At 39.0% G+C, this 18,520-nt stretch overlaps 59 non-coding genes across 59 annotated transcripts; all 59 read left to right on the forward strand.

Moving 5' to 3' along the window:
* Positions 1 to 263: 263 nt before the first annotated feature.
* Positions 264 to 332, forward strand: Trnav-uac (transfer RNA valine (anticodon UAC)). The gene has a single exon. It is a non-coding gene; the product is annotated as a tRNA-Val (tRNA).
* A 126-nt stretch (positions 333 to 458) lies between these two features.
* Positions 459 to 531, forward strand: Trnav-aac (transfer RNA valine (anticodon AAC)). Its single transcript has one exon. It is a non-coding gene; the product is annotated as a tRNA-Val (tRNA).
* Positions 532 to 858: 327 nt separating this feature from the next.
* Positions 859 to 931, forward strand: Trnav-uac (transfer RNA valine (anticodon UAC)). The gene has a single exon. It is a non-coding gene; the product is annotated as a tRNA-Val (tRNA).
* A 525-nt stretch (positions 932 to 1,456) lies between these two features.
* Positions 1,457 to 1,528, forward strand: Trnav-aac (transfer RNA valine (anticodon AAC)). The gene has a single exon. It is a non-coding gene; the product is annotated as a tRNA-Val (tRNA).
* A 322-nt stretch (positions 1,529 to 1,850) lies between these two features.
* Trnav-aac (transfer RNA valine (anticodon AAC)) lies at positions 1,851 to 1,923 on the forward strand. The gene has a single exon. It is a non-coding gene; the product is annotated as a tRNA-Val (tRNA).
* A 125-nt stretch (positions 1,924 to 2,048) lies between these two features.
* On the forward strand, positions 2,049 to 2,121 carry Trnav-uac (transfer RNA valine (anticodon UAC)). The gene has a single exon. It is a non-coding gene; the product is annotated as a tRNA-Val (tRNA).
* A 320-nt stretch (positions 2,122 to 2,441) lies between these two features.
* Positions 2,442 to 2,514, forward strand: Trnav-cac (transfer RNA valine (anticodon CAC)). The gene has a single exon. It is a non-coding gene; the product is annotated as a tRNA-Val (tRNA).
* A 126-nt stretch (positions 2,515 to 2,640) lies between these two features.
* Positions 2,641 to 2,713, forward strand: Trnav-aac (transfer RNA valine (anticodon AAC)). Its single transcript has one exon. It is a non-coding gene; the product is annotated as a tRNA-Val (tRNA).
* A 126-nt stretch (positions 2,714 to 2,839) lies between these two features.
* On the forward strand, positions 2,840 to 2,912 carry Trnav-aac (transfer RNA valine (anticodon AAC)). The gene has a single exon. It is a non-coding gene; the product is annotated as a tRNA-Val (tRNA).
* A 325-nt stretch (positions 2,913 to 3,237) lies between these two features.
* Positions 3,238 to 3,310, forward strand: Trnav-uac (transfer RNA valine (anticodon UAC)). Its single transcript has one exon. It is a non-coding gene; the product is annotated as a tRNA-Val (tRNA).
* Positions 3,311 to 3,630: 320 nt separating this feature from the next.
* Positions 3,631 to 3,703, forward strand: Trnav-cac (transfer RNA valine (anticodon CAC)). Its single transcript has one exon. It is a non-coding gene; the product is annotated as a tRNA-Val (tRNA).
* Positions 3,704 to 3,829: 126 nt separating this feature from the next.
* Positions 3,830 to 3,902, forward strand: Trnav-aac (transfer RNA valine (anticodon AAC)). The gene has a single exon. It is a non-coding gene; the product is annotated as a tRNA-Val (tRNA).
* Positions 3,903 to 4,028: 126 nt separating this feature from the next.
* On the forward strand, positions 4,029 to 4,101 carry Trnav-aac (transfer RNA valine (anticodon AAC)). Its single transcript has one exon. It is a non-coding gene; the product is annotated as a tRNA-Val (tRNA).
* Positions 4,102 to 4,426: 325 nt separating this feature from the next.
* On the forward strand, positions 4,427 to 4,499 carry Trnav-uac (transfer RNA valine (anticodon UAC)). The gene has a single exon. It is a non-coding gene; the product is annotated as a tRNA-Val (tRNA).
* Positions 4,500 to 5,013: 514 nt separating this feature from the next.
* Trnav-aac (transfer RNA valine (anticodon AAC)) lies at positions 5,014 to 5,086 on the forward strand. The gene has a single exon. It is a non-coding gene; the product is annotated as a tRNA-Val (tRNA).
* A 125-nt stretch (positions 5,087 to 5,211) lies between these two features.
* On the forward strand, positions 5,212 to 5,284 carry Trnav-uac (transfer RNA valine (anticodon UAC)). Its single transcript has one exon. It is a non-coding gene; the product is annotated as a tRNA-Val (tRNA).
* A 325-nt stretch (positions 5,285 to 5,609) lies between these two features.
* Positions 5,610 to 5,682, forward strand: Trnav-uac (transfer RNA valine (anticodon UAC)). The gene has a single exon. It is a non-coding gene; the product is annotated as a tRNA-Val (tRNA).
* A 125-nt stretch (positions 5,683 to 5,807) lies between these two features.
* On the forward strand, positions 5,808 to 5,880 carry Trnav-aac (transfer RNA valine (anticodon AAC)). The gene has a single exon. It is a non-coding gene; the product is annotated as a tRNA-Val (tRNA).
* A 127-nt stretch (positions 5,881 to 6,007) lies between these two features.
* On the forward strand, positions 6,008 to 6,080 carry Trnav-aac (transfer RNA valine (anticodon AAC)). The gene has a single exon. It is a non-coding gene; the product is annotated as a tRNA-Val (tRNA).
* Positions 6,081 to 6,800: 720 nt separating this feature from the next.
* On the forward strand, positions 6,801 to 6,873 carry Trnav-aac (transfer RNA valine (anticodon AAC)). Its single transcript has one exon. It is a non-coding gene; the product is annotated as a tRNA-Val (tRNA).
* Positions 6,874 to 7,200: 327 nt separating this feature from the next.
* Positions 7,201 to 7,273, forward strand: Trnav-uac (transfer RNA valine (anticodon UAC)). The gene has a single exon. It is a non-coding gene; the product is annotated as a tRNA-Val (tRNA).
* A 525-nt stretch (positions 7,274 to 7,798) lies between these two features.
* Positions 7,799 to 7,870, forward strand: Trnav-aac (transfer RNA valine (anticodon AAC)). The gene has a single exon. It is a non-coding gene; the product is annotated as a tRNA-Val (tRNA).
* A 324-nt stretch (positions 7,871 to 8,194) lies between these two features.
* Positions 8,195 to 8,267, forward strand: Trnav-uac (transfer RNA valine (anticodon UAC)). Its single transcript has one exon. It is a non-coding gene; the product is annotated as a tRNA-Val (tRNA).
* Positions 8,268 to 8,586: 319 nt separating this feature from the next.
* Trnav-cac (transfer RNA valine (anticodon CAC)) lies at positions 8,587 to 8,659 on the forward strand. Its single transcript has one exon. It is a non-coding gene; the product is annotated as a tRNA-Val (tRNA).
* Positions 8,660 to 8,984: 325 nt separating this feature from the next.
* Trnav-uac (transfer RNA valine (anticodon UAC)) lies at positions 8,985 to 9,057 on the forward strand. The gene has a single exon. It is a non-coding gene; the product is annotated as a tRNA-Val (tRNA).
* Positions 9,058 to 9,185: 128 nt separating this feature from the next.
* Trnav-aac (transfer RNA valine (anticodon AAC)) lies at positions 9,186 to 9,257 on the forward strand. The gene has a single exon. It is a non-coding gene; the product is annotated as a tRNA-Val (tRNA).
* Positions 9,258 to 9,581: 324 nt separating this feature from the next.
* Positions 9,582 to 9,654, forward strand: Trnav-aac (transfer RNA valine (anticodon AAC)). The gene has a single exon. It is a non-coding gene; the product is annotated as a tRNA-Val (tRNA).
* Positions 9,655 to 9,779: 125 nt separating this feature from the next.
* Positions 9,780 to 9,852, forward strand: Trnav-aac (transfer RNA valine (anticodon AAC)). The gene has a single exon. It is a non-coding gene; the product is annotated as a tRNA-Val (tRNA).
* Positions 9,853 to 10,176: 324 nt separating this feature from the next.
* Trnav-aac (transfer RNA valine (anticodon AAC)) lies at positions 10,177 to 10,249 on the forward strand. The gene has a single exon. It is a non-coding gene; the product is annotated as a tRNA-Val (tRNA).
* A 126-nt stretch (positions 10,250 to 10,375) lies between these two features.
* On the forward strand, positions 10,376 to 10,448 carry Trnav-uac (transfer RNA valine (anticodon UAC)). Its single transcript has one exon. It is a non-coding gene; the product is annotated as a tRNA-Val (tRNA).
* A 319-nt stretch (positions 10,449 to 10,767) lies between these two features.
* On the forward strand, positions 10,768 to 10,840 carry Trnav-aac (transfer RNA valine (anticodon AAC)). The gene has a single exon. It is a non-coding gene; the product is annotated as a tRNA-Val (tRNA).
* A 126-nt stretch (positions 10,841 to 10,966) lies between these two features.
* Trnav-aac (transfer RNA valine (anticodon AAC)) lies at positions 10,967 to 11,039 on the forward strand. Its single transcript has one exon. It is a non-coding gene; the product is annotated as a tRNA-Val (tRNA).
* Positions 11,040 to 11,165: 126 nt separating this feature from the next.
* Trnav-aac (transfer RNA valine (anticodon AAC)) lies at positions 11,166 to 11,238 on the forward strand. Its single transcript has one exon. It is a non-coding gene; the product is annotated as a tRNA-Val (tRNA).
* A 125-nt stretch (positions 11,239 to 11,363) lies between these two features.
* Positions 11,364 to 11,436, forward strand: Trnav-uac (transfer RNA valine (anticodon UAC)). Its single transcript has one exon. It is a non-coding gene; the product is annotated as a tRNA-Val (tRNA).
* Positions 11,437 to 11,561: 125 nt separating this feature from the next.
* Trnav-cac (transfer RNA valine (anticodon CAC)) lies at positions 11,562 to 11,634 on the forward strand. The gene has a single exon. It is a non-coding gene; the product is annotated as a tRNA-Val (tRNA).
* Positions 11,635 to 11,760: 126 nt separating this feature from the next.
* On the forward strand, positions 11,761 to 11,833 carry Trnav-aac (transfer RNA valine (anticodon AAC)). The gene has a single exon. It is a non-coding gene; the product is annotated as a tRNA-Val (tRNA).
* Positions 11,834 to 11,978: 145 nt separating this feature from the next.
* Positions 11,979 to 12,051, forward strand: Trnav-uac (transfer RNA valine (anticodon UAC)). Its single transcript has one exon. It is a non-coding gene; the product is annotated as a tRNA-Val (tRNA).
* A 126-nt stretch (positions 12,052 to 12,177) lies between these two features.
* On the forward strand, positions 12,178 to 12,250 carry Trnav-uac (transfer RNA valine (anticodon UAC)). The gene has a single exon. It is a non-coding gene; the product is annotated as a tRNA-Val (tRNA).
* Positions 12,251 to 12,376: 126 nt separating this feature from the next.
* Positions 12,377 to 12,449, forward strand: Trnav-cac (transfer RNA valine (anticodon CAC)). The gene has a single exon. It is a non-coding gene; the product is annotated as a tRNA-Val (tRNA).
* Positions 12,450 to 12,575: 126 nt separating this feature from the next.
* Positions 12,576 to 12,648, forward strand: Trnav-aac (transfer RNA valine (anticodon AAC)). Its single transcript has one exon. It is a non-coding gene; the product is annotated as a tRNA-Val (tRNA).
* Positions 12,649 to 13,171: 523 nt separating this feature from the next.
* Positions 13,172 to 13,244, forward strand: Trnav-uac (transfer RNA valine (anticodon UAC)). The gene has a single exon. It is a non-coding gene; the product is annotated as a tRNA-Val (tRNA).
* A 121-nt stretch (positions 13,245 to 13,365) lies between these two features.
* On the forward strand, positions 13,366 to 13,437 carry Trnav-uac (transfer RNA valine (anticodon UAC)). The gene has a single exon. It is a non-coding gene; the product is annotated as a tRNA-Val (tRNA).
* A 321-nt stretch (positions 13,438 to 13,758) lies between these two features.
* Trnav-aac (transfer RNA valine (anticodon AAC)) lies at positions 13,759 to 13,831 on the forward strand. The gene has a single exon. It is a non-coding gene; the product is annotated as a tRNA-Val (tRNA).
* Positions 13,832 to 14,348: 517 nt separating this feature from the next.
* Trnam-cau (transfer RNA methionine (anticodon CAU)) lies at positions 14,349 to 14,421 on the forward strand. The gene has a single exon. It is a non-coding gene; the product is annotated as a tRNA-Met (tRNA).
* Positions 14,422 to 14,745: 324 nt separating this feature from the next.
* On the forward strand, positions 14,746 to 14,818 carry Trnav-uac (transfer RNA valine (anticodon UAC)). Its single transcript has one exon. It is a non-coding gene; the product is annotated as a tRNA-Val (tRNA).
* A 128-nt stretch (positions 14,819 to 14,946) lies between these two features.
* Positions 14,947 to 15,021, forward strand: Trnav-cac (transfer RNA valine (anticodon CAC)). Its single transcript has one exon. It is a non-coding gene; the product is annotated as a tRNA-Val (tRNA).
* A 123-nt stretch (positions 15,022 to 15,144) lies between these two features.
* Trnav-uac (transfer RNA valine (anticodon UAC)) lies at positions 15,145 to 15,217 on the forward strand. Its single transcript has one exon. It is a non-coding gene; the product is annotated as a tRNA-Val (tRNA).
* A 737-nt stretch (positions 15,218 to 15,954) lies between these two features.
* Trnav-cac (transfer RNA valine (anticodon CAC)) lies at positions 15,955 to 16,027 on the forward strand. Its single transcript has one exon. It is a non-coding gene; the product is annotated as a tRNA-Val (tRNA).
* Positions 16,028 to 16,352: 325 nt separating this feature from the next.
* Positions 16,353 to 16,425, forward strand: Trnav-uac (transfer RNA valine (anticodon UAC)). Its single transcript has one exon. It is a non-coding gene; the product is annotated as a tRNA-Val (tRNA).
* A 127-nt stretch (positions 16,426 to 16,552) lies between these two features.
* Positions 16,553 to 16,626, forward strand: Trnav-cac (transfer RNA valine (anticodon CAC)). The gene has a single exon. It is a non-coding gene; the product is annotated as a tRNA-Val (tRNA).
* A 126-nt stretch (positions 16,627 to 16,752) lies between these two features.
* On the forward strand, positions 16,753 to 16,825 carry Trnav-cac (transfer RNA valine (anticodon CAC)). The gene has a single exon. It is a non-coding gene; the product is annotated as a tRNA-Val (tRNA).
* A 130-nt stretch (positions 16,826 to 16,955) lies between these two features.
* Positions 16,956 to 17,028, forward strand: Trnav-aac (transfer RNA valine (anticodon AAC)). Its single transcript has one exon. It is a non-coding gene; the product is annotated as a tRNA-Val (tRNA).
* A 126-nt stretch (positions 17,029 to 17,154) lies between these two features.
* Trnav-uac (transfer RNA valine (anticodon UAC)) lies at positions 17,155 to 17,226 on the forward strand. The gene has a single exon. It is a non-coding gene; the product is annotated as a tRNA-Val (tRNA).
* A 125-nt stretch (positions 17,227 to 17,351) lies between these two features.
* Positions 17,352 to 17,424, forward strand: Trnai-uau (transfer RNA isoleucine (anticodon UAU)). The gene has a single exon. It is a non-coding gene; the product is annotated as a tRNA-Ile (tRNA).
* A 126-nt stretch (positions 17,425 to 17,550) lies between these two features.
* On the forward strand, positions 17,551 to 17,623 carry Trnav-cac (transfer RNA valine (anticodon CAC)). The gene has a single exon. It is a non-coding gene; the product is annotated as a tRNA-Val (tRNA).
* A 126-nt stretch (positions 17,624 to 17,749) lies between these two features.
* Positions 17,750 to 17,822, forward strand: Trnav-aac (transfer RNA valine (anticodon AAC)). The gene has a single exon. It is a non-coding gene; the product is annotated as a tRNA-Val (tRNA).
* Positions 17,823 to 17,947: 125 nt separating this feature from the next.
* On the forward strand, positions 17,948 to 18,020 carry Trnav-aac (transfer RNA valine (anticodon AAC)). The gene has a single exon. It is a non-coding gene; the product is annotated as a tRNA-Val (tRNA).
* Positions 18,021 to 18,150: 130 nt separating this feature from the next.
* Trnav-aac (transfer RNA valine (anticodon AAC)) lies at positions 18,151 to 18,223 on the forward strand. Its single transcript has one exon. It is a non-coding gene; the product is annotated as a tRNA-Val (tRNA).
* Positions 18,224 to 18,350: 127 nt separating this feature from the next.
* On the forward strand, positions 18,351 to 18,422 carry Trnav-uac (transfer RNA valine (anticodon UAC)). The gene has a single exon. It is a non-coding gene; the product is annotated as a tRNA-Val (tRNA).
* Positions 18,423 to 18,520: the final 98 nt, after the last annotated feature.

Consider the following 18,520-nt stretch of genomic DNA (forward strand, 5'->3'; position numbering starts at 1 on the left):
CGCGTTAGGGATAAGTTGAGTGTAAATTGTAACACACCAACTGTTTAATAGTTTATCAACCGTTTCCGTAGCGTAGTGGTTACCACGTTCACCTCACACACGAAAGCTCCCCGGTTCAAGCCCGGCGGAAACATGGATGTTTTCATTTGAGTGATTTCTCGATGTCTTAATACTATTTCCAAATAAATTGTTCCTTTTCGCTTCATGGCCTATGTGTTTTCAATTGTACAATGGTCAATAGTTTAATAATACTATAACCGTTTCTGTAGTGTAGTGGTTATCACGTTTGCTTTACACGCGAAAGGTCCCCGGTTCGATCCCGGGCGTAAAGAATTTTTTCTTCATTCAAGTGTTTTCCTATTGTCTTAATATTATTTACAATCTAAAGAAACTGTTTTCCCTTAATGGCTTATTTGTTTCAACTATCCAATGACCAATAGTTTACCAACAAATGAACAGTTTCCGTAGTGTAGTGGTTATCACGTTCGCCTAACATGCGAAAGGAGCCCGGTTCGAGCCCGGGCGGAAATATGATTTTATTGATTTGAGTGGTTTCCCGATGTCTTAATATCATTTACAACCTAAATTGTTTCTTTTAGCGTTATGGCTTATTTGTCTTTAATTTGCAAAAACATAACTGTTGTAGAAAATAATAAGCGTTTCCGTAGAGCTGTGGTTTTCACGTTAGCTTTACCCGCGAAAGGTCCCCGGTACGAGCCCGAGCAGCAACATGTTTTTAATCATTTAAGTGGTTTCTTGCTGTCTTGGTACTATTTGCAACCTAAATTGCTTCTTTTAGCGTTATGGCTTATTTGTCGGTAATTTACAAATCGCTAACTGCTGTTCAACATAAACACCGTTTCCGTAGTGTAGTGGTTATCGCGTTCGCTTTACACGCGAAAGGTCCCTGGTTCGATCCCGTGAGGAAACTTGTTTTCTTCATTGAAGCGGTTTCTTGCTGTCTTAATATCATTTACAACCTAAATTGTTTATTTTCACTCTATGGCTTAAATGTTTTTAACTTGCAAAAACATAACTGTTTTTTAGCATAATAACATTTTCCGGAGTGTAGTAGTTATCTCGATCGCTTTACACGCGAAAGGTCCCCGGTTCGAGCCCGGGCGGAAACATGTTTTTCTTCATTCCAGTGTTTTCCTGCTGTCTTAATATTATTTACAATCTAAAGAATTTCTTTTCGCTTGATGGCTAATTTGTTTCAACTATCCAATGACCAATAGTTGAAATCACATGAACCCTTCCCGTAGTGTAGAGTTAATCACGTTCGCTTTACACGCGAAAGGTCCCCGGTTCGGGCCCGGGCGGAAATATTTTTTTTTCATTTAAATGGTTTCTTGTTGTTTTAATATTAGTTACAAACTAAATTGTTTTCCTTTTCCCTTCATGGCCTATGTGTTTTCCATTTTACAATGATCAATAGTTTAACGCTACTATAACCGTTTCCGTAGTGTAGTGGTTATCACGTTCGCCTAACACGCGAAAGGTCCCCGGTTCGAACCCGGCGGAAACATGTTTTTCTTCATTCAAATGTTTTCCTGCTGTCTTAACATTATTTACTACCTGAATTGTTTCTTTTCGCATTATGGCTCATTTGTTTCAACTATCCTATCACGAATAGTTTAACAGCACATGACCATTTCCGCAGTGTAGTGGTTATCACGTTCGCCTCACACGCAAAAGTTCACGTTTGATCCCGGGCGGAAACTTGGATGTTTTCATTTGAGTGGTTTCTCGATATATTAATACTATTTCCAACTAAATTGTTCCTTTTTGCTTCATGGCCTATGTGTTTTCAATTGTACAATGGTCAATAGTTTAATAATACTATAACCGTTTCCGTAGTGTAGTGGTTATCACGTTCGCCTAACACGCGAAAGGTCCCCGGTTCGAGCCCGGGCGGAAACATGTTTTTCTTCATTCAAGTGTTTCTTGCTGTCTTAATATTATTTAAAATCTAAAGAATCTGTTTTTGCTCGATGGCTTATTTGTTTGAACTATCCAATGATCAATAGTTTAAATATAAATGAACCGCTTCCGTAGTGTAGTGGTTATCACGTTCGCTATACACGCGAAAGGTCCCCGGTTCGAGCCCGGGCGGAAACATGTTTTTTTTTCATTCAAGTGGTTTCTTGCTGTCTTTATATTAGTTACAAACTAAATTGTTTTCGATTGATGGCTTATGTTTCTCAGCTATCCAATGACCAATAATTTAATAACAGAAAAAACGTGTCGTAGTGTAATGCTTATTACGCTCGCCTAACACGCGATAGGTCCCCGGTTCGAGACCGGGCGGAAACATGTTTTTTTCATTCGAGTGGTTTTCTGCTGTCTTAATTATATTATTGACCTTAAATATTCCTTTCCCGTTAGGGATTACTTGAGTTTAAGTTGAAACTCAACAACTGTTTATTATTTTACAAACCGTTTCCGTAGTGTAGTGTTTATCACATTCACCTCACACGCGAATGGTCCCCGGTTCGATCCCGGGCGGAAACATGGATGTTTTTATTTGAGTGGTTTCTCGATGTCTTAATACTATTTCCAGATAAATTGTTCCTTTTTGATTCATGGCCTATGTGTTTTCAATCGTACAATGGTCAATAGTTTAACAATAGTATAACCGTTTTCGTAGTGTAGTGGTTATCACGTTCGCCTAACACGCGAAATGTCCCCGGTTCGAGCCCGGGCGGAAACATGTTTTTCTTCATTTAAGTGTTTTCCTGCTGTCTTTATATCATTTGCAACCTAAATTGTTTCGTTTCGCATTATGGCTCATTTGTTTCAACTATCCAATGACCAATAGTTTAACAACACATGAACGGTTTCCGTAGTGTAGTTGGTAAAACGTTCGCCTAACACGCGAAAGGTCCCCGGTTCGAGCCCGGGCGGAAACGTATTTTTCATCATTCAAGTGTTTCCTGCTGTCTTAATATTATTTACAATCTAAAGAATCTGTTTTCCCTTGATGGCTTATTTGTTTCAACTTATCCAATGACCAATAATTTAAACACACTTGAACCGTTTCCGTAGTGTAGTGGTTATCACGATCGCTTTACACGCGAAAGGTCCCCGGTTCGAGCCCGGCCGAATAAGGTTTTACTTCATTCAAGTGTTTTCCTGCTGTTTTAATATTATTTTCAATCTAAAGAATTTATTTTCCCTTGATGGCTTATTTGTTTCAAATTATCCAATGACCAATAGTTTAAATACACTTGAACCGTTTCCGTAGTGCAGTGGTTGTCACGTTCGCTTTACACGCGAAATGTCCCCGGTTCGAGCCCGGGCGGAAACATGTTTTTTTTTTATTCAAGTGGTTTCTTGCTGTCTTTATATTAGTTACAAACTAAATTGTTTTCGCTTTATGGCTTATTTTTTTCAGCTATCAAATGACCAATAGCTTAATAACAGAAAAAACGTTTCGTAGTGTAATGCTTATTACGCTCGCCTAACACGCGATAGGTCCCCGGTTCGAGACCGGGCGGAAACATGTTTTTTTCATTCGAGTGGTTTTCTGCTGTCTTAATTATATTATTGACCTTAAATATTCCTTTCCCGTTAGGGATTACTTGAGTTTAAGTTGAAACTCAACAACTGTTTATTATTTTACAAACCGTTTCCGTAGTGTAGTGTTTATCACATTGACCTCACACGCGAATGGTCCCCGGTTCGATCCCGGGCGGAAACATGGATGTTTTTATTTGAGTGGTTTCTCGATGTCTTAATACTATTTCCAGATAAATTGTTCCTTTTTGATTCATGGCCTATGTGTTTTCAATCGTACAATGGTCAATAGTTTAACAATAGTATAACCGTTTTCGTAGTGTAGTGGTTATCACGTTCGCCTAACACGCGAAATGTCCCCGGTTCGAGCCCGGGCGGAAACATGTTTTTCTTCATTTAAGTGTTTTCCTGCTGTCTTTATATCATTTGCAACCTAAATTGTTTCGTTTCGCATTATGGCTCATTTGTTTCAACTATCCAATGACCAATAGTTTAACAACACATGAACGGTTTCCGTAGTGTAGTTGGTAAAACGTTCGCCTAACACGCGAAAGGTCCCCGGTTCGAGCCCGGGCGGAAACGTATTTTTCATCATTCAAGTGTTTCCTGCTGTCTTAATATTATTTACAATCTAAAGAATCTGTTTTCCCTTGATGGCTTATTTGTTTCAACTTATCCAATGACCAATAATTTAAACACACTTGAACCGTTTCCGTAGTGTAGTGGTTATCACGATCGCTTTACACGCGAAAGGTCCCCGGTTCGAGCCCGGCCGAATAAGGTTTTACTTCATTCAAGTGTTTTCCTGCTGTTTTAATATTATTTTCAATCTAAAGAATTTATTTTCCCTTGATGGCTTATTTGTTTCAAATTATCCAATGACCAATAGTTTAAATACACTTGAACCGTTTCCGTAGTGCAGTGGTTGTCACGTTCGCTTTACACGCGAAATGTCCCCGGTTCGAGCCCGGGCGGAAACATGTTTTTTTTTTATTCAAGTGGTTTCTTGCTGTCTTTATATTAGTTACAAACTAAATTGTTTTCGCTTTATGGCTTATTTTTTTCAGCTATCAAATGACCAATAGCTTAATAACAGAAAAAACATTTCGTAGTGTAGTGCTTATCACGTTCGCCTAACACGCGAAAGGTCCTCGGTTCGAGCCCGGGTGGAAACACGTTTTTTTTATTCAAGTGGTTTCTTGCTGTCTTTATATTAGTTACAAACTAAATTGTTTTCGCATTATGGCTCATTTGTTTCAACTATCCAATCACGAATAGTTTAACAGCACATGAACCGTTTCTGTAGTGTAGTGGTTATCACGTTCGCCTAACACGCAAAAGGTCCCCGTTTGATCCCGGGCGGAAACATGGATGTTTTCATTTGAGTGGTTTCTAGATGTCTTAATACTATTTCCAACTAAATTGTTCCTTTTTGCTTCATGGCCTATGCCTTTTCAATTGTAAAATGGTCAATAGTTTAGTAATACTATAACCGTTTCCGTAGTGTAGTGGTTATCACGTTCGCCTAACACGCGAAAGGTCCCCGGTTCGAACCCGGGCGGAAACATGTTTTTCTTCATTCAAGTGTTTCCTGCTGTCTTAATATTATTTTCAATCTACAGAATTTATTTTCCCTTGATGGCTTTTTTGTTTCAACTATCCAATGACCAATAGTTTAAATATAAATGAACCGTTTCCGAAGTGTAGTGGTTATCACGTTCGCTTTACACGCGAAAGGTCCCCGGTTCGAGCCCGGGCGGAAACATTTTTTTCTTCATTCAAGTGTTTTCCTGCTGTCTTAATACTATTTACTACATGAATTTTTTCTTTTCGCATTATGGCTCATTTGTTTCAACTATCAAATCACGAATAGTTTAACAGCACATGAACCATTTCCGTAGTGTAGTGGTTATCACGTTCGCCTCACTCGCAAAAGGTCCCCGGTTCGATCACGGGCGGAAACATGGATGTTTTCATTTGAGTGGTTTCTCGATGTCTTAATACTTTTTCCAACTAAATTGTTCCTTTTTGATTCATGGCCTATGTGTTTTCAATTGTACAATGGACAATAGTTTAACAATAGTATAACCGTTTCCGTAGTGTAGTGGTTATCACGTTCGCCTTACACGCGAAAGGTCCCCGGTTCGAGCCCGGGCGGAAATATGTTTTTCTTCATTCAAGTGTTTCCTGCTGTCTTAATATTATTTACAATCTAAAGAATCTGTTTTTGTTCGATGGCTTATTTGTTTGAACTATCCAATGACCAATAGTTTAACAACACATGAACGGTTTCCGTAGTGTAGTGGTTATCACGTTCGCTTAACACGCGAAAGGTCCCCGGTTCGAACCCGGCCGGAAACATGTTTTTCATCATTCAAATGTTTTCCTGCTGTCTTAATATTATTTACAATCTAAAGAATCTGTTTTCCCTTGATGGCTTATTTGTTTCAACTTATCCAATGACCAATAGTTAAAATACACTTGAACCGTTTCCGTAGTGTAGTGGTTATCACGTTCGCCTAACACGCGAAAGGTCCCCGGTTCGAGACCGGGCGGAAACATGTTTTTCTTCATTCAAGTGTTTTTCTGCTGTCTTAATTATATGAATGATATTTAATATCAATTTTCGTTAGGGATAAGTTGAGTGTAAATTGTAACACACCAACTGTTTAATAGTTTATCAACCGTTTCCGTAGCGTAGTGGTAACCACGTTCACCTCACACACGAAAGGTCCCCGGTTCAAGCCCGGCGGAAACATGTATGCTTTCATTTGAGTGATTTCTCGATGTCTTAATACTATTTCCAAATAAATTGTTCCTTTTCGCTTCATGGCCTATGTGTTTTCAATTGTACATTGGTCAAAAGTTTAATAATACTATAACCGTTTCTGTAGTGTAGTGGTTATCACGTTCCCCTTACACGCGAAAGGTCCCCGGTTCGGTCCCGGGCGTAAAGAATTTTTTCTTCATTCAAGTGTTTTCCTATTGTCTTAATATTATTTACAATCTAAAGAAACTGTTTTTGCTTGATGGATTATTTGTTTTAACTATCCAATTACCAACAGTTTAACAACACATGAACCTTTTCCGTAGTGTAGTGGTTATCACTTTCGCTTTACACGCGTAAGGTCCCAGGTTCAAGCCCGGGCGGAAACATGTTTTTCTTCATTCATGTGTTTTCCTGCTGTCTTAATATTATTTTCAATCTAAAGAATTTTTTTCCCTTAATGGCTTATTTGTTTCAACTATCCAATGACCAATAGTTTACCAACAAATGAACAGTTTCCGTAGTGTAGTGGTTATCACGTTCGCCTAACATGCGAAAGGAGCCCGGTTCGAGCCCGGGCGGAAACATGATTTTATTGATTTGAGTGGTTTCCCGATGTCTTAATATCATTTACAACCTAAATTGTTTCTTTTAGCGTTATGGCTTATTTGTCTTTAATTTGCAAAAACATAACTGTTGTAGAAAATAATAAGCGTTTCCGTAGAGCTGTGGTTTTCACGTTAGCTTTACACGCGAAAGGTCCCCGGTACGAGCCCGGGCAGCAACATGTTTTTAATCATTTAAGTGGTTTCTTGCTGTCTTGGTACTATTTACAACCTAAATTGCTTCTTTTAGCGTTATGGCTTATTTGTCGGTAATTTACAAAACGCTAACTGCTGGTCAACATAAACACCGTTTCCGTAGTGTAGTGGTTATCGCGTTCGCTTTACACGCGAAAGGTCCCTGGTTCGATCCCGTGCGGAAACTTGTTTTCTTCATTGAAGCGGTTTCTTGCTGTCTTAATATCATTTACAACCTAAATTGTTTATTTTCACTCTATGGCTTAAATGTTTTTAACTTGCAAAAACATAACTGTTTTTTAGCATAATAACATTTTCCGGAGTGTAGTAGTTATCTCGATCGCTTTACACGCGAAAGGTCCCCGGTTCGAGCCCGGGCGGAAACATGTTTTTCTTCATTCCAGTGTTTTCCTGCTGTCTTAATATTATTTACAATCTAAAGAATTTCTTTTCGCTTGATGGCTAATTTGTTTCAACTATCCAATGACCAATAGTTGAAATCACATGAACCCTTCCCGTAGTGTAGAGTTAATCACGTTCGCTTTACACGCGAAAGGTCCCCGGTTCGAGCCCGGGCGGAAATATTTTTTTTTCATTTAAATGGTTTCTTGTTGTTTTAATATTAGTTACAAACTAATTTGTTTTCCTTTTCCCTTCATGGCCTATGTGTTTTCCATTTTACAATGATCAATAGTTTAACGCTACTATAACCGTTTCCGTAGTGTAGTGGTTATCACGTTCGCCTAACACGCGAAAGGTCCCCGGTTCGAACCCGGCGGAAACATGTTTTTCTTCATTCAAATGTTTTCCTGCTGTCTTTATATCATTTACAACCTAAATTGTTTCGTTTCGCATTATGGCTCATTTGTTTCAACTATCCAATGATCAATAGTTTAACAACACATGAACCGTTTCCGTAGTGCAGTGGTGATTACGTTCGCCTAACACGCGAAAGGTCCCCGGTTCGAGCCCGGGCGGAATGATGTTTTTCTTCATTCAAGTGTTTTCCTGCTGTCTTAGTATTATTTACAATCTAAAGAATTTCCTTCGCTTGATGGCTTATTTGTTTCAACTTTCCAATGACCAATAGTTGAAATACAAATGAACCGTTTTTGTAGTGTAGTGGTTATCACGTTCGCTTTACACGCGAAATTTCCCCGGTTCGAGCCCGGGCGGAAACATGCTTTTTTTCATTCAAGTGGTTTCTTGCTGTCTTTATATTAGTTACAAACTAAATTGTTTTCGCTTTATGGCTCATTTGTTTCAGCTATCCAATGACCAATAGTTTAATAACAGAAAAACGTTTCCGTAGTGTAGTGCTTATCACGGTCGTATAACACGCGATAGGTCCCGGTTCGAGCCCGGGTAGAAACATGTTTTTTTCATTCGAGTGGTTTTCTGCGGTCTTAATTATATGAATGACATTAAATATCAATTTTCGCGTTAGGGATAAGTTGAGTGTAAATTGCAACACACCAACTGTTTAATGTTTTATCAACCGTTTCCGTAGTGTAGTGGTTATCACGTTCGCCTCACACGCGAAAGATCCCCGGTTCAAGCCCGGGCGGAAACATGTTTTTCTTCATTCAAGTGTTTTCCTGCTGTCTTAATATTATATACAATCTAAAGAATTTCTTTTCGTTTGATGGCTTATTTGTTTCAACTATCCAATGACCAATAGTTTAAATACTCTTGAACCGTTTCCGTAGTGCAGTGGTGATTACGTTCGCCTAACACGCAAAAGGTCTCCGGTTCGAACCCGGGCGGAAACATGTTTTTCTTCATTCAACTGTTTTCCTGCTGTCTTAATATTATATACAATCTAAAGAATTTCTTTTCGTTTGATGGCTTATTTGTTTCAACTATCCAATGACCAATAGTTTAAATACACTTGAACCGTTTCCGTAGTGTAGAGTTAATCACGTTCGCTTTACAAGCGAAAGGTCCCCGGTTCGAGCCCGGGCGGAAATATTTTTTTTTCATTTAAATGGTTTCTTGTTGTCTTTATATTAGTTACAAACTAAATTGTTTTCCTTTTCCCTTCATGGCCTATGTGTTTTCCATTTTACAATGATCAATAGTTTAACGCTACTATAACCGTTTCCGTAGTGTAGTGGTTATCACGTTCGCCTAACAAGCGAAAGGTCCTCGGTTCGAACCCGGCGGAAACACGTTTTTCTTCATTCAAATGTTTTCCTGCTGTCTTAACATTATTTACTACCTGAATTGTTTCTTTTCGCATTATGGCTCATTTGTTTCAACTATCCAATCACGAATAGTTTAACAGCACATGAACCATTTCCGCAGTGTAGTGGTTATCTCGTTCGCCTCACACGCAAAAGTTCCCCGTTTGATCCCGGGCGGAAACATGGATGTTTTCATTTGAGTGGTTTCTCGATGTATTAATACTATTTCCAACTAAATTGTTCCTTTTTGCTTCATGGCCTATGTGTTTTCAATTGTACAATGGTCAATAGTTTAACAATAGTATAACCGTTTCCGTAGTGTAGTGGTTATCACGTTCGCCTAACACGCGAATGATCCCCGGTTCGAGCCCGGGCGGAAACATGTTTTTCTTCATCCAAGTGTTTCCTGCTGTCTTAATATGATTTACAATTTAAAGAATCTGTTTTTGCTCGATGGCTTATTTGTTTGAGCTATCCAATGATCAATAGTTTAAATATAAATGAACCGTTTCCTTAGTGTAGTGGTTATCACGTTCGCCTAACACGCGAAAGGTCCCCGGTTCGAGCCCGGGCGGAAACATGTTGTTCTTCATTCAAGTGTTTCCTGCTGTCTTAATATTATTTTCAATCTACAGAATTTATTTTCCCTTGATGGCTTATTTGTTTCAACTATCCAATGACCAATAGTTTAAATATAAATGAACCGTTTCCGTAGTGTAGTGGTTGTGACGTTCGCTTTACACGCGAAAGGTCCCCGGTTCTAGCCCAGGCGGAAATATGTTTTTCATCATTCAAGTGTTTCCTGCTGTCTTAATATTATTTACAATCTAAAGAATCTGTTTTCCCTTGATGGCTTATTTGTTTCAACTTATCCAATGACCAATAGTTTAAATACACTTGAACCGTTTCCGTAGTGTAGTGGTTATCACGTTCGCCTAACACGCGAAAGGTCCCCGGTTCGAGCCCGGGCGGAAATATGTTTTTCATCATTCAAGTGTTTCCTGCTGTCTTAATATTATTTACAATCTAAAGAATCTGTTTTCCCTTGATGGCTTATTTGTTTCAACTTATCCAATGACCAATAGTTTAAATACACTTGAACCGTTTCCGTAGTGTAGTGGTTATCACGATCGCTTTACATGCGAAATGTCCCCGGTTCGAGCCCGGGCGGAAACATGTTTTTTTTTTATTCAAGTGGTTTCTTGCTGTCTTTATATTAGTTACAAACTAAATTGTTTTCGCTTTATGGCTTATTTTTTTCAGCTATCAAATGACCAATAGATTAATAACAGAAAAAACATTTCGTAGTGTACTGCTTATCACGTTCGCCTAACACGCGAAAGGTCCTCGGTTCGAGCCCGGGTGGAAACACTTTTTTTCATTCAAGTGTTTTCCTGCTGTCTTTATATCATTTACAACCTAAATTGTTTCGTTTCGCATTATGGCTCATTTGTTTCAACTATCCAATCACGAATAGTTTAGCAGCACATGAACCGTTTCTGTAGTGTAGTGGTTATCACGTTCGCCTAACACGCGAAAGGTCCCCGGTTCGAGCCCGGGCGGAAACATGGATGTTTTCATTTGAGTGGTTTCTAGATGTCTTAATGCTATTTCCAACTAAATTGTTCCTTTTTGCTTCATGGCCTATGCGTTTTCAATTGAACAATGGTCAATAGTTTAACAATACTATAACCGTTTCCGTAGTGTAGTGGTTATCACGTTCGCCTAACACGCGAAAGGTCCCCGGTTCGAGCCCGGGCGGAAACATGTTTTTCTTCATTCAAGTGTTTTCCTGCTGTCTTAATATGATTTATCATTTAAAGAATCTGTTCTTGCTCGATGGCTTATTTGTTTGAACTATCCAATGATCAATAGTTTAAATATAATTGAACCGTTTCCTTAGTGTAGTGGTTATCACGTTCGCCTAACACGCGAAAGGTCCCCGGTTCGAGCCCGGGCGGAAACATGTTTTTCTTCATTCAAGTGTTTCCTGCTGTCTTAATATTATTTTCAATCTACAGAATTTATTTTCCCTTGATGGCTTATTTGTTTCAACAATCCAATGACCAATAGTTTAAATATAAATGAACCGTTTCCGTAGTGTAGTGGTTATCACGTTCGCTTTACACGCGAAAGATCCCCGGTTCGAGCCCGGGCGGAAACATGTTTATCTTCATTCAAGTATTTCCTGCTGTTTTAATATTATTTTCAATCTACAGAATTTATTTTCCCTTGATGGCTTATTTATTTCAACTATCCAATCACGAATAGTTTAACAGCACATGAACCATTTCCGTAGTGTAGTGGTTATCACGTTCGCCTCACACGCAAAAGGTCCCCGGTTCGATCACGGGCGGAAACATGGTTGTTTTCATTTGAGTGGTTTCTCGATGTCTTAATACTATTTCCAACTAAATTGTTCCTTTTTGATTCATGGCCTATGTGTTTTCAATTGTACAATGGTCAATAGTTTAACAATAGTATAACCGTTTCCGTAGTGTAGTGGTTATCACGTTCGCCTAACACGCGAAAGGTCCCCGGTTCGAGCCCGGGAGGAAACATGTTTTTCTTCATTCAAGTGTTTCCTGCTGTCCTAATATTATTTACAATCTAAAGAATCTGTTTTTGCTCGATGGCTTATTTGTTTGAACTATCCAATGACCAATAGAACTATCCAATGACCAATAGTTTAAAAACAAATGAACGGTTTCCATAGTGTAGTGGTTATCACGATCGCTTTACACGCGAAAGGTCCCCGGTTCGAGCCAGGGCGGAAACATTTTTTCCTTCATTCAAGTGTTTTCCTGCTGTCGTAATATTATTTACAATCTAATGAATCTGTTTTTGCTTGATGGCTTATTTGTTTCAACTATCCAATGACCAATAGTTTAAATATAAATGAACCATTTCCGTAGTGTAGTGGTTATCACGTTCGCTTTACACGCGAAAGGTCCCCGGTTCGAGCCCGGGCGGAAACATGTTTTTCTTCATTCAAGTGTTTTCCTGCTGTCTTAATATTATTTACTACCTGAATTTTTTCTTTTCGCATTATGGCTCATTTGTTTCAACTATTCAATCACGAATAGTTTAACAGCACATGAACCATTTCCGTAGTGTAGTGGTTATCACGTTCGCCTCACACGCAAAAGGTCCCCGGTTCGATCACGGGCGGAAACATGGATGTTTTGATTTGAGTGGTTTCTCGATGTCTTAATACTATTTCCAACTAAATTGTTCCTTTTTGATTCATGGCCTATGTGTTTTCAATTGTACAATGGTCAATAGTTTAACAATACTATAACCGTTTCCGTAGTGTAGTGGTTATCACGTTCGCCTAACTCGCGAAAGGTCCCCGGTTCGAGCCCGGGCGGAAACATGTTTTTCATCATTCAAGTGTTTCCTGCTGTCTTAACATTATTTACAATCTAAAGAATCTGTTTTCCCTTGATGGCTTATTTGTTTCATCTTATCCAATGACCAATAGTTTAAATACACTTGAACCGTTTCCGTAGAGTAGTGGTTTTCACGTTCGCTTTACACGCGAAAGGTCCCCGGTTCGAGACCGTGCGGAAACATGTTTTTCTTCATTTAAGTGTTTTCCTGCTGTCTTTATATCATTTACAACCTAAATTGTTTCGTTTCGCATTATGGCTCATTTGTTTCAACTATCCAATGTTCAATAGTTTAACAACACATGAACCGTTTCTATAGTTTAGTGGTTATCACGATCGCCTTACACGCGAAAGGTCCCCGGTTCGAGCCCGGGCGGAATGATGTTTTTCTTCATTCAAGTGTTTTCCCGCTGTCTTAATATTATTTACAATCTAAAGAATTTCCTTCGCTTGATGGCTTATTTGTTTCAACTTTCCAATGACCAATAGTTGAAATACAAATGAACCGTTTTTGTAGTGTAGTGGTTATCACGTTCGCTTTACACGCGAAATGTCCCCGGTTCGAGCCCGGGCGGAAACATGCTTTTTTTCATTCAAGTGGTTTCTTGCTGTCTTTATATTAGTTACAAACTAAATTGTTTTCGCTTTATGGCTCATTTGTTTCAGCTATCCAATGACCAATAGTTTAATAACAGAAAAACGTTTCGTAGTGTAGTGGTTATCACGTTCGCTTTACACGCGAAAGGTCCCCGGTTCGAGCCCGGGCGGAAACATGTTTTTTTTCATTTAAGTGGTTTCTTGCTGTCTTTATATTAGTTACAAACTAAATTGTTTTCGCTTAATGGCTTATTTTTTTCAGCTATCCAATGACCAATAGTTTAATAACAGAAAAAACCTTTCGTTGTGTAGTGCTCATCACGTTCGCCTCACACGCGAAATGTCCCCGGTTCGAGCCCGGGCGGAAACATGGATGTTTTCATTTGAGTGGTTTTCCGATGTCTTAATATTATTTGCAACCTAAATTGTTTCTTTTCGCTTAATGGCATATTTCTTTTCAATTGAGCAATGATCATTAGTTTCATCATACTATAACCGTTTCCGTAGTGTAGTGGTTGTCACGTTCACCTAACACGCGAAAGGTCCCCGGTTCGAGCCCGGGCGGAAACATGCTTTTTTTCATTCAAGTGGTTTCTTGCTGTCTTTATATTAGTTACAAACTAAATTGTTTTCGCTTAATGGCTTATTTTTTTCAGCTATCCAATGACCAATAGTTTAATAACAGAAAAAACGTTTCGTAGTGTAGTGCTTATCACGTTCGCCTAACACGCGATTGGTCCCCGGTTCTAGCCCGGGTTGAAACATGTTTTTTTCATTCGAGTGGTTTTCTGCTGTCTTAATTATATGAATGACATTTAATATCAATTTTACCGTTAGGGATAAGTTGACTGTAAATTGTAACACACCAACTGTTTAATATTTTATCAAACATTGCGTGGTGTAGTGGTTATCACGTTCGCCTCACACGCGAAAGGTCCCCGGTTCAAGCCCGGCGGAAACATGATTACTTTCATTTGAGTGGTTTCTCGATGTCTTAATACTATTTCCAAATAAATTGTTTCTTTTAGCTTCATTGCCTATGTGTTTTCAATTGTAGAATGGTCAATAGTTTAATCATACTATAACCGTTTCCGTAGTGCAGTGGTTATCACGTTCGCTTCATACGCGAGAGGTCCCCGGTTCGAGCCCGGGCGGAAACATGTTTTTCTTCATTCAAGTGTTTTCCTGCTGTCTTAATATTATTTACAATCTAAAGAATCTGTTTTCGCTTGATGGCTTATTTGTTTCAACTATCCAATGACCAATATTTTAACAACACATCAACCGTTTCCGTAGTGTTGTGGTTATCACGTTCGCCTGACACGCGAAAGGTCCCCCGTTCGAGCCCGGGCGGAAAAATGTTTTTCTTCATTCAATTGTTTCCTGCAGTCTTAATATTATTTACACTCTCAAGAATCTGTTTTTGCTTGATGGCTTATTTGTTTCAACTATCCAATGACCAATAGTTTAAATACACTTGAGCCGTTTCCGTAGTGTAGTGGTTATCACGTTCGCTTTACACGCGAAAGGTCCCCGATTCGAGCCCGGGCGGAAACATGTTTTTTTTTCATTTAAGTGGTTTCTTGCTGTGTTTATATTAGTTGCAAACCAAATTGTTCCTTTTCGCTTGATGGCCTATGTGTTTTCAGTTGTACATTGATTAATAGTTGAATGCCACTATAACAATTTCCGTAGTGTAGTGCTTATCACGTTCGCCTCACACGCGAAAGGTCCCCGGTTCGAGCCCGGGCGGAATGATGTTTTTCTTCATTCAAGTGTTTTCCTGCTGTCTTAATATTATTTACAATCTAAAGAATTTCCTTCGCTTGATGGCTTATTTGTATCAACTTTCCAATGACCAATAGTTGAAATACAAATGAACCGTTTTTGTAGTGTAGTGGTTATCACGTTCGCTTTACACGCGAAATGTCCCCGGTTCGAGCCCGGGCGGAAACATGCTTTTTGTCATTCAAGTGGTTTCTTGCTGTCTTTATATTAGTTGAAACTAAATTGTTTTCGCTTTATGGCTCATTTGTTTCAGCTATCCAATGACCAATAGTTTAATAACAGAAAAACGTTTCGTAGTGTAGTGCTTATCACGGTCGTATAACACGCGATAGGTCCCGGTTCGAGCCCGGGTAGAAACATGTTTTTTTCATTCGAGTGGTTTTCGGCGGTCTTAATTATATCAATGACGTTATATATCAATTTTAGCGTTAGGGATAAGTAGAGTGTAAATTGTAACACACCAACTGTTTAATATTTTATCAACCGTTTCCGTAGTGTAGTGAAAAAATCTTTCGTAGTGTAGTGCTTATCACGTTCGCCTAACACGCGATTGGTCCCCGGTTCTAGCCCGGGTTGAAACATGTTTTTTTCATTCGAGTGGTTTTCTGCTGTCTTAATTATATGAATGACATTTAATATCAATTTTACCGTTAGGGATAAGTTGACTGTAAATTGTAACACACCAACTGTTTAATATTTTATCAAACCTTTGCGTAGTGTAGTGGTTATCACGTTCGCCTCACACGCGAAAGGTCCCCGGTTCAAGCCCGGCGGAAACATGATTACTTTCATTTGAGTGGTTTCTCGATGTCTTAATACTATTTCCAAATAAATTGTTTCTTTTCGCTTCATTGCCTATGTGTTCTCAATTGTAGAATGGTCAATAGTTTAATCATACTATAACCGTTTCCGTAGTGCAGTGGTTATCGCGTTCGCCTCACACGCGAAAGGTCCCCGGTTCGAGCCCGGGCGGAAACATGTTTTTCTTCATTCAAGTGTTTTCCTGCTGTCTTAATATTATTTACAATCTAAAGAATCTGTTTTCGCTTGATGGCTTATTTGTTTCAACTATCCAATGACCAATATTTTAACAACACATCAAACGTTTCCGTAGTGTTGTGGTTATCACGTTCGCCTAACACGCGAAAGGTCCCCCGTTCGAGCCCGGGCGGAAAAATGTTTTTCTTCATTCAAGTGTTTTGCTGCTGTCTTAATATTATTTACACTCTCAAGAATCTGTTTTTGCTTGATGGCTTATTTGTTGCAATTATCCAATGACCAATAGTTTAAATACACTTGAGCCGTTTCCGTAGTGTAGTGGTTATCACGTTCGCTTTACACGCGAAAGGTCCCCGGTTCGAGCCCGGGCGGAAACATGTTTTTTTTTCATTTAAGTGGTTTCTTGCTGTGTTTATATTAGTTGCAAACCAAATTGTTCCTTTTCGCTTGATGGCCTATGTGTTTTCAGTTGTACATTGATTAATAGTTGAATGCCACTATAACAATTTCCGTAGTGTAGTGCTTATCACGTTCGCCTCACACGCGAAAGGTCCCCGGTTCGAGCCCGGGCGGAATCATGTGTTTCTTCATTCAAGTGTTTTCCTGCTGTCTTAATATTATTTACAATCTAAAGAATTTCTTTTCGCTAGATGGCTTATTTGTTTCAACTATCCAATCACCAATAGTTTAAATACACTTGAACCGTTTCTGTAGTGCAGTGGTTATTACGTTCGCCTCACAAGCAAAAGGTCCCCGGTTCGAGCCCGGGCGGAAACATGTTTTTCTTCATTCAAGTGTTTTCCTGCTGTCTTAATATTATCTACAATCTAAAGAATCTGTTTTTGCTTGATGGATGGTTTATTTGTTTCAACTATCCAATGACCAATAGTTTAACAACACATGAACGGTTTCCGTAGTGTAGTGGTTATCACGTTCGCCTAACACGCGATAGGTCCCCGGTTCGAGCCCGGGCGGAAACATTTTTTCATCATTCAAGGGGTCCTTGCTGTCTTAATATTATTTACAATCTAAAGAATCTGTTTTCCCTTGATAGCTTATTTGTTTCAACTTATCCAATGACCAATAGTTTAAATACAATTGAACCGTTTCCGTAGTGTAGTGGTTATCACGTTCGCTTTACACGCGAAAGGTCCCCGGTTCGAGCCCAGGCGGATCATGTTTTTTTTCATTCAAGTGGTTTCCTGCTGTCTTAATATTATTTTCAATCTACAGAATTTATTTTCCCTTGATGGCTTATTTGTTTCAACTATCCAATGACCAATAGTTTAAATATAAATGAACCGTTTCCGTAGTGTAGTGGTTATCACGTTCGCTTTATACGCGAAAGGTCCCCGGTTCGAGCCCAGGCGGAAACATGTTTTTCTTCATTCAAGTGTTTTCCTGCTGTCTTAATATTATTTACTACCTGAATTTTTTCTTTTCGCATTATGGCTCATTTGTTTCAACTATCCAATCACGAATAGTTTAACAGCACATGAACCGTTTCCGTAGTGTAGTGGTTATCACGTTCGCCTCACTCGCAAAAGGTCCCCGGTTCGATCCCGGGCGGAAACATGGATGTTTTCATTTGAGTGGTTTCTCGATGTCTTAATACTATATCCAACTAAATTGTTCCTTTTTGATTCATGGCCCATGTGTTTTCAATTGTACAATGGTCAATAGTTTAACAATAGTATAACCGTTTCCGCAGTGTAGTGGTTATCACGTTCGCCTAACACGCGAAAGGTCCCCGGTTCGAGCCCGGGCGGAAACATGTTTTTCTTCATTCAAGTGTTTCCTGCTGTCTTAATATTATTTACAATCTAAAGAATCTGTTTTTGCTCGATGGCTTATTTTTTTGAACTATCCAATGACCAATAGTTTAACAACACACGAACGGTTTCCGTAGTGTAGTGGTTATCACGTTCGCCTAACACGCGAAAGGTCCCCGGTTAGAGCCCGGGCGGAAACATGTTTTTCTTCATTCAAGTGTTTTCCTGCTGTCTTAATATTATTTACAATCTAAAGAATCTGTTTTTGCTTGATGGATGGCTTATTTGTTTCAACTTTCCAATGACCAATAGTTTAACAACACATGAACGGTTTCCGTAGTGTAGTGGTTATCACGTTCGCCTAACACGCGATAGGTCCCCGGTTCGAGCCCGGGCGGAAACATGTTTTTCATCATTCAAGGGGTTCTTGCTGTCTTAATATTATTTACAATCTAAAGAATCTGTTTTCCCTTGATGGCTTATTTGTTTCAACTTATCCAATGACCAATAGTTTAAATACACTTGAACCGTTTCCGTAGTGTAGTGGTTATCACGTTCGCTTTACACGCGAAAGGTCCCCGGTTCGAGCCCGGGCGGATCATGTTTTTTTTCATTCAAGTGGTTTTCTGCTGTCTTAATATTATTTTCAATCTACAGAATTTCTTTTCCCTTGATGGCTTATTTGTTTCAACTATCCAAT

The sequence above is a fragment of the Ascidiella aspersa genome, chromosome 3 (assembly GCF_963924565.1).
Source record: "Ascidiella aspersa chromosome 3, kaAscAspe10.2, whole genome shotgun sequence".
NCBI lineage: Eukaryota > Metazoa > Chordata > Ascidiacea > Phlebobranchia > Ascidiidae > Ascidiella > Ascidiella aspersa.